Source organism: Athene cunicularia, assembly GCF_003259725.1.
Source record: "Athene cunicularia isolate RWA chromosome Z unlocalized genomic scaffold, athCun1 chrZ_part1, whole genome shotgun sequence".
NCBI lineage: Eukaryota > Metazoa > Chordata > Aves > Strigiformes > Strigidae > Athene > Athene cunicularia.
This window is the reverse complement of record NW_020799142.1, coordinates 23632341-23640322: the sequence shown is the minus strand read 5'-3', so window position 1 is coordinate 23640322 and position 7982 is coordinate 23632341. Positions and strand designations below refer to the sequence as shown.

At 46.7% G+C, this 7982-nt stretch overlaps 1 protein-coding gene across 1 annotated transcript in view; it reads left to right on the top strand.

The window, feature by feature from the left end:
• Nucleotides 1-710: 710 nt before the first annotated feature.
• The window catches only part of LOC113489686 (sperm flagellar protein 2-like), a 64729-nt gene continuing 57457 nt past the window's right edge, over nucleotides 711-7982 (top strand). Inside the window, exon 1 of the mRNA XM_026865632.1 lies at nucleotides 711-825. The gene's annotated coding sequence lies outside the window, so the exon portion shown is untranslated. The remainder of the gene's footprint in view (nucleotides 826-7982) is intronic.

Here is a 7982-nt window from a genome sequence, read left to right as displayed (position 1 = left end):
GTCTTGCCTCTCAGCGCGGGGTCTGCCGCAGGGCCGGGCCTTCCTGCCGCCGGCGGATCCAGGGGTCCCCCGGGGCCCACTCCCGCTGACTGACCGACGGACCAACCCTCCCGCTTCCTCGCGTCAACATACCTCCTCAGGTACATTTTTAATGTTCATATGCAAGGCGGTGATTTTCGAGCTGAAGCTAATTTTCCTCAAGGCGCAAGCGCTCTCAGGAGGTACGAGGATCTCAGGCTTCATCTGCTAATAAGGACTCCAGAGGATAAATACATTTTAATATGTTTGCAAAGCAGTGCTTTGTTTTGAATGGCAGGTGTTGTGCTGGCTTTGGAAAAGCATTTGTTCTGCAAAGAGAAAGCAACTTTCCGTGGGAGAGAAGCACATTAGATCTAACGGGGTTTTTGCATTTTTTACAGAAAATTTAGTAATTTATCCTTTATAGATACTGCCACGATCTCAAGGACAATTATGAAAGTGTTCACTTTTTAACACCAAAAATGGGAATTAAATAACTACTTAAAGTTCACGTTGCAAAATACCTACACTGAAAGTACATTTATTTGTGACTTGAAAACTAGTTACTGCTAGATTAATCTTCTAAAATTTCTTTGAATTATTTAATAAAGTCTGGGCTTGGTTTTGTTACAAAAATAATAACAAGTTGAATTAAGAATAATATATGATTTTTATTTTTTTTTTTTAAAAACACAATAAACAAGTCCCAGGATCATTTTCAGAAGAATTTTCTACTGGCTACCTCCTAGGAGAACTTCTACACAAATACGGTCTTCAGGATGACTTTAATCAGTTTTCACAGAGCAGGTTAGTACCTATGGATAACACATCTCTTACATAAATCAGACAAGATATTTATTTTTCGGTTATGATTTGCTAATCCAGAATGAGAAAGACATGTAGAACTTATTAAGATTTGATACATTTACCAGTAAGTCAAAAGCTACTACGGATTAGCTTCGTATTTCCATAGAGACTGATCATACTACTGCAAGAATTTTGATTGTAACTATCATAGCAACAGGTGAGACCAAAAGTTCAACAGGCCTTCAAGGATGTCTCTACAATTGGAGATACTGACACTGACCCCATGAGCTGTTTAGAGCCAGGAATCCAGAGGTGTAGTGCGGTGGTGACCATTACACCTTCGCTAAAATGAAAATGGTCGAGATCTATTGCGGGGCTCTGAGTAAAGCCCTGAAGGAAGATTACATGAGAATTTATAAGCTAACAAGTAAACTTCTGTGGTATAATATCCACAGTGAACAAGAAGTTGAAAAATCTTAGCCTTAGGCAGGGGGAGCGGGTGGGTTTGCCTGCAGAGGTGTGTGCTCATCTAAGATCTGTTTCACCAAGTCAAGCGGCTGCAGAAGGAGCTCAGTAGATGGTTCACATCACAGATGATGAAAAGGAGATTGACTGGATCTTCTCTGAGATACTGCAAATACAGGAACCTGAATGTGCAGCTGTGCTGAGATGGAGGCAATGAGAATCTGTGCTTGTTAGGTTGGGAAAAGGAGATGACTGGCAGCTCATGACTTCTGGCAAGAGAAGGAAGGTTCACTTGCTGATCTGCCTATGCAGAACAGGTTCATTGCCTTGGTAGCAGATGAGAGGCTGATGGCTCTGTGCAACAAAGCATCTGAGCTGAAGAAGCCTGAACCCCACAGTAGCACCAGGATTAAAGGTGAGTGATAGTAGTAGGAGACTTTCTCCTGCAGGAGATGGAGGCCTGCTGACCTTGTATGCTAGGCAGGGAGGTTTGCTGCTTGCTGAGAGCTGGGTCCAGGACTGTGGAGCTTCATCCAGCCCTTGCATTGTTACCCCTGTTGCTCTTCTATGTGGGCACCAAGGATACTGCCAGAGAGACATGGAGCATATGAAGAGTGGCTCTAGAGGCAAAAGTCAAAGGCATGGGGCCCAAGTGGTTTTTTCCCTCATTTCTGCTGGTGAGGTAGAAGGGCTTGATGAGGAGTGGATAGATTCTACTTATCAACAAGTGGTTGTGCAGTGGATGTCAAGCAGGGATTTGTTTTTTGCAGTCGTGGGGTCCTCTTTGAAGATGGAGAACTGCTAGGAAGAGATGGATCCCACCTGACCAAGTTGGGCAAAAGCATTTTTGCCAACAGTCTGGCAAACCTGGTGAGAATAGCTTTAAACTAGGAATGAGGGGGAAATAAGATGATTACTCTCAAACAGGGGAGGAAGTGGTGACCTAGACTGGCGAGCAAGAGGAGAAGGGTGATGTGAATAAGAGGGGCAAAACAGTGCAGATGGCTGCCCACCCTAAATGTATGTACACAGTTAAGGAAGTGCTGAGAAGACACCATTATGGGAGAAGTGTTCACACTTTTTCTGGTAAATCAACACAACTGGCTGCCTCTCTGAAGTGTCTGTCTCTGCATTAATGCATGCAGCATGGGGAACAAACAGAAGGAGTTAGAAGCCTGTGTGCAGTTTAAGGACTACTGTATCACTAGAATCACAGGTAGTGGGATAGCTCACACAACTAGGGTACTGCCTTGGCTGGACACAGGCTCTTTAGGATGTGTCTTATCCCGTGCAATGGGTTATGAGGGGGGGTGAGTGTTTTAAATTCCCCAAGAGCCGGTGGAAGAGCTGGTCTCTGCTTGGCAGAGCAGCAGGGCGGTCTGAGTCACCACAGCGACTCAGAGGAACAATTTAGTTGGTAACTTACGTTAAATGACAACTTTAGTGAGTGAATGTAGACAATATGGCAACAATTAGCTGATAACTTGAACAAATAAAGGCAGTTTGGTGATGTGACTATTTTCCTAACAACCGGTCAACGGTCAACTGATCACAATTTGTACAAAAGTTATACACATGAATATATGTGAGAAAGAGAGAGAGAGAGCAGAAAGATGATAAAGAGAGGAGATAAGAAAAGGGGAATCACCAGGCTTGGATCCTGTGTTGTCATAGAGTAGCAGGCTTGGTCTGTGGGTCGACAAAGACATACATGTGGTGTTGTCTTTATATAATAATTTTTCTTACACGTGTGCAATGAGTTGTTCCAGAAGATTATTGCTTTCTCTGGCTTGTACCTGCACAGTTAGCCAAGTTCTGTCTCTAGGCAACAACAGGAGGGAGAGGGAGAGAAGTGGCCCAGTGCCCCACCTCCACAGTGCTCTCTCCACTTCTCCCCCACAGGGCATTTCACTCGAGTTATTTGAGACATCATCTTTATGAACAATTCATTGTTTATGTACAGTTTGTGACAGATGGACAAGCTGGGAGGGTGAGGAGGAGGAGTTTCTCTTTATGTGAGAGCAGAGAAAACGCGTGGACCTCTACCTTGGGATGGATGATGACCAGTTAAGGTTTTATATGTTAGGATTAGAGGAAAGGCCAAACTGGGTGATGCTGTGCTGGTGTTTGCCACAGATCATTTGAGCAGGAAGAAGTACATAAGGTTTTCTTGAGACAACTGGAAGAATTCTCATTTTTACAAACCTTGGTTGAATAGGAAACTTTAACCAAGTTGGTATCCACTGGAAGAGAAACACCGCCAGGCACAAGCAACCAGGAGGTTACTGGAGTGCATTGACGATAGCTTCCTGAGAGATGTGATTGGGGAGCTGAAGAGGGGAGATGTTCTACTAAACCTAGTATGTACTCACAAGGGAGGTGGGGTGCAGCATTGACTGCAATGACTGTGAGATGGTGGGGTTCATGATCTTAAGAGAAGTGAACAAGCTAAATAAGCAGCATCAGAATCTTAGGTGTCAGGAAACCAGACTTCGGCTTGTTCAGCGATCTGCTTGGAAGGATCTTAGTAAAATGGTCCTGGAGAGAAGAAAGGTCCAAGGCAGCTGATTTTTTTTTTTTCCAGTTTTTTTTTTTTTCTTGCAAGGTGTGACTGAACAAAGGCAGCAGGAAATATGAATGGAAGAATAAGGTGCTGCTGACAAAACTGAAACACAATAAGGAAGAATACAAGATGTGGAAACAGGGTCAGATGATCCAGGAAGAGCACAGAGACAGTCTTGAATATGTAGGGATGGCTTTAGGAAAGCCAATGCCCATTAGAAGTCAAAACTGGTGAGGGACATGGAGGGCAATGAGAAGGGTTTTTGCTGGTATCTCCACAGCAAAAGGAAGGGTAGAGAAAACATGAGCCTGCTGCTGACTGGGGCACAGGACCCAGTCAAAAAAACCCATCAGTGCTTACATTGAGGAAAACACGATATGTGTGCTCCCAAAATTTTTAGCATTCTTTCCAGGGCTCTGAAATCTCTTGGTTGACTTCAGACTTTTGTTGTGACATCATTTGTACTCATGTGGAAGAGCAGGAATGGGTAGTAGTCTGAAGGTTGTACTAAGCTCTTGAGTCTTGTGTTGACATTCCTAATTTGGGCTCCAGGGAGGCAGCAAACTTCCCTGAAAATAGAGTCTGGTCTGCAAACAGGGGCTGCACAGTAGGGAATCCCCAGTGACCGTAACTCACTGTTGTTTCTTCTTGGCACTGGTCTTAATGTAGGTTTTGTTGTGAGGGGTTGGCCTCCCTGACCTTGGCAAGACTGCTTGTGCAAGTTCCTCCTCTATCTCATTATGTGCATTCTCCACCACACCCAGGGCATTCTACCTATTGTGTAAGGGTATCTTAGAGGGTAAGGAGGGGTTTTGCTTAAAACTCCATGCTGTAACCTTCTTCCACCCCTCCTCCCTTGTGATGCTGCCTTCCTCCTGGACAAAGCATACCCCTTAACAGTGGCCACGCATCCTAGATGTCAGAGTACAGCTCCATTGATGAATCTTTATCTCAGACTCTCGAATACTCCTCAGCCTGCCATGCAAAAGCATGAGGTACTTAATCCCTTCTCTGTCTTAGTCTACTGGTAAAACTTGCACTCAGAAATGCCAAGACCCTGAGACTAGCAGGAAAGTCTGCAGCAGGAAAGATTTACCCTTGGTGGAGGAGGATCAGCTTAAGGAACATTTATGTAAACTGTAAGTACACAGGTCCATGGGACATGATGGTATATACCTACACATGCTGAGGGACCTGGGCGGTGTCAATGCTATGCCACTCTCAATAATCTTTGAAAGGTCCTGGTGATTGGAGGAGATTCCGAGGACTAGAAGAATGCAACTGCCACTCCTGTCCTCAAGAAAAGCAAGAAGGGGGAACTGGGGATGTACAGGCCAGTCAGCCTCACCTCAGTCCCTGGGAACCAACGGAACAAATAAGCATGGAAACCATTTCCGAGTATATTAAGGACAAGATAATGATTTGGAGTTGTCAGCATGGATTACGAAGGGGAAATCATGCCCGACTACATGACACCCTTCTACAGTGAGGTGGCTGGCACAGTGGCTGAGAGAAGATCAGTACTGTTTACATTGACTTTTCACAGAGTCAACTAGGTTGGAAAAGGCCTTGAAGATAATCCACTCCAACCATTAACCTCACACTGACAGTTTCCAACTACATCAGATCCCTCAATGCTATGACAGCATGATTCTTAAACACCTCCAGGGATGGGGACTCCACCACCTCCCTGGGCAGCCCTTTCCAACGCCTAACAACACCTTCTGGAAAGAAATGCTTCCTAATATCCAGTCTAAACCTTCCCTGGCACAGCTTGAGGCCATTACCTCTTGTCCTATCGCTTGTTACTTGGTTAAAGAGACTCATCCCCAGCTCTCTGCACCCTCCTTTCAGGTAGCTGTAGAGGGCGATGAGGTCTCCCCTGTCACATCCCTGTCCCTGCTGGCCACACTATTGCTGACACAAGCCAGGATGCCATTGGCCTTCTTGGCCACCTGGGCACACTGCTGGCTCCTGTTCAGCCGGCTGTCAATAAACACCCCCAGGTCCCTCTCTGACTGGCAGCTCTCCAGCCACTCCTCCCCAAGCCTGCAGCGCTGCTGGGGGTTGTTGTGGCCCAAGGGCAGCCCCCGGCATTTGGCCTTAGTGAAACTCCCCCAGTTGGGCTCAGCCCATGGCTCCAGCCTGTCCAGGTCTCTCTGTAGAGCCTCCCTACCCTCGAGCAGATCACAACACTCCCACCCAACTTGGGGTCATCTGCAAACTGACTGAGGGTGCCCTCGATCCCCTCATCTAGATCATCAATAAAGATGGGGGACACCACTGGTGACCGGCCGCCAGCTGGATTTAACTCTGTTCACCACAACCCTTTGGGCCCAGCATCTGGACAGTTTTTTACCCAGCAAAGCCTGTGCCCATCCAAGCTGTGAGCAGCCAGTTTCTCCAGTAGAATGCTGTGGGAAACGGTGTCAAAGGCCTTACTGAAGTCAAGGTAGACAACATCCACAGCCTTTCCTTCATCCAACAAGCAGGTCACCCTGATGTAGAAGGAGATCAGGTTTGTCAAGCAGGACCTGCCTTTCATGAACCCATGCTGACTGGGCCTGAGCATCTGGTTGTCCTGCACGTGTTGTGTGATGGTACTCAGGATGAGCTGCTACATCAGCTTCCCAGGTACCAAAGTCAAGCTGACTGGTCTGTCATTTCCTGGATCATCCTTCTGACCCTTCTTATAGATGGCCGTCACATTGGCCAATTTTCAATCTGTTGGGACCTCCCTGGTCAGCCAGGACTGCTGGTAAAGGATGGAAAGCGGCTTGGTGAGCACCCCAGCCAGCTCCTCCAGCACCCTCGGGTGTGTCCCATCCAGTCCCATGGACTTGTGTGTGTCTGTGTGATGCAGTAGGTCACTGACAGTCTCCTCCTGGATTTCAGGGGGGTCGTTCTCCCCGTCTGACTTCTGGCTGAGGAGGCTGGATTCCCTCAGTACAACTAGTCTTGTTATTAAAGACTGAGGCAAAGAAGGCATTAAGCACCTCAGCCTTCTCCTCATCACTTGTTACCATGTTTCCTCCTGCATGTAGCAGGGGATGGAGACTTTCCCATGTCTTTCTTTTGCTGCCCACATACTTATAGAAACATTTCTTGTTATCTTTGACTGCTGAAGCCAGGTTAATTTCTAGCTGAGCTTTAGACCTCCTGATTTCTGCCCTGCATAGCCTCACATCCTCTTTGTAATCATTGTGAGTGGCTAGCCCCTTCTTCCAAAGGCTGTAAACTCTCCTTTTCTCCCTGAGTTGCAGCTGAAGTTCCCTTTTCAGCCAGGGTGGTCTTTTCTGGCACTGGCATCTCTTACAGCACCTGAGCACCACCTGCTCCTGTGCCATTAAGACTTCTGACACTGTCTTCCTTAACATTCTCATAGACAAACTGATGACGTATGGACTAGGTAACTGGAGAATGAGGTGGACTGAACACTGGCTGAACTGCCAGGCTCAGGGGTTTGTGATCAGCTGTGTGAAGTGTAGGTGACAGTCAGTGATTAGTGGTGTAGCCCAAAGGCTGATTCTGAGACCAATACTGTTTAAACATCTTCACTGATGACCTGCATGATGAGACAGAGCACACCCTCAGCAAGTTTCCAGATGATACAAAACTGGAAGGAGAGGTTGATACACCAGATGTCTGTGCTGCCCTCCAGAGGCACCTTGATGGGCTGGAGAAAAGGGCTGGCAGAAATGTCATGAAGTTCAGCAAAGGGAAATGCTTCTGGTGAGGACAACCCCGTGCCTTCAGTACCAGCTGAGGGCCAACTGTCTTGAAAGCAGCTTTGCAGAGAAGGGCCTGGAGGCCCTGGTGGAGAAGTAGTTGATCATGAGCCAGCAATGTGCCCTTGCAGCAAAGGCGACCAACAGTGTCCTGATCACATTAAAAAGAGATGGCACTGGTGAGACCACATCTGGAGTGCTGCATCCAGTTCAGGACTCCCCAGTGCAAGAAAGATGTAGGGAGAGGCCCTCGGAAGATCTCGTGATGTACGGGAAGAATAGAGGCTCATGAAGATCTTGTGATGCACGGAAAGAACAGGGAACTAAACATCTCGCGATATACAGAAAGGTGTATATAAAGCAATTGCGCAGTTAATAAATTGAACAAACATCAACCACCA